This window comes from Ursus americanus, chromosome 21 (genome assembly GCF_024610735.1).
Source record: "Ursus americanus isolate L20-20 chromosome 21, mUrsAme1.1.p, whole genome shotgun sequence".
NCBI classification, from domain to species: domain Eukaryota; kingdom Metazoa; phylum Chordata; class Mammalia; order Carnivora; family Ursidae; genus Ursus; species Ursus americanus.
The window spans coordinates 49822440-49823613 of record NC_142147.1 but is presented as its reverse complement, the minus strand read 5'-3'; positions in this window follow the sequence as shown (position 1 = coordinate 49823613).

The window sequence follows — 1174 nt, the reverse complement described above, 5'->3', positions numbered from 1 at the left end:
GTCCCACTCAGAAGAATGTTATGTATGTTTCTTCCTTCCTTCCTTCGTTTGATTTTATTTATTTATTTATTTATTTATTTATTTATTTATTTATTTATTTATTTATTTTAGAGAGAGATATGGAAAGACCATGAGTGGGGCGAGGGGCAGAGGGACACAGAGAGAGAGAGAATCTCAGGCTGACTCTATGCCGAGCACAGGACCTGAGGCCGGGCTCCACCTCTCGACTCTGAATTCATGACCTGAGCCGAAGTCAAGAGTCGGACGCTTAAGCGACTGAGCCAAATCATGCCCCTGTGTTTTACTTTCAATTGCTGAGTATGTTTTAAAAACCCACGAGGAGTATCATCTATGCTTTGGCCCAGCTATTTACCATTTCTGTTGTACTTCTTGTAATCCCGAAAATGGGAAGGCTGATACGTAATAGCAACCAACTACCGATGGGCTTGGCACGTACTAGGCAGTATAAGCACATTGTTTTCAATTCTCCAAGCAGCCTTGGTGAGTTAGTATTAACCCCATTTTCCCCATGAAGACACTAAGGTTCAGAGAGGGTGAACCTCGGCAAGTGCTGTGACAGAGCAGCATGGGGGCCAGCCATGCGTGACTCCGTCCCCACTCGCTGCCTGAATGAGAGCCCTTGGAAGTGCCGGGACATATATAGGACTCCCGGGTGGTTTAGTCGGTTAAGCACCCAACTCTTGATTTCAGCTCAGGGTATACTCTCAGGGTGGTGAGTTCAAGACCCGGGTAGGGCTCCATGCTGGGCACGGAGACTACTTAAGATTCTCTCTCTCTCTTTGCACCCCTCTGCTGTGTGCTCTCTCTCACTCTCTCTTAAAAAAAAAAAAAGAAAGAAAAAGAAAGTGCAGGGGTGGAGGTTTGGGTTGGGGAGGACTCTCTGTTGTGTGTCCTTTGACAAGTCACTGAATCTCTTCGACTTAATTTCCATAGCTAGAAGACGGGCGCTGTGCCCACCTCCCAAGGTGTTTGGGGTGATCATAGAGGGTATCTCTCAGCTCTGCCACCGTCAGCACTGGCTTCATTCTCATGCTCTGTCAAGATGCTCCGAAGCAGGTCTAGGCCTGACCACATCATTCTGGGACTTCATAGGGTTGAGGGAATGTTTAGAAGACCTCCCACCCTAGCAGACCCATTGGCCAGGGTTGGGTTA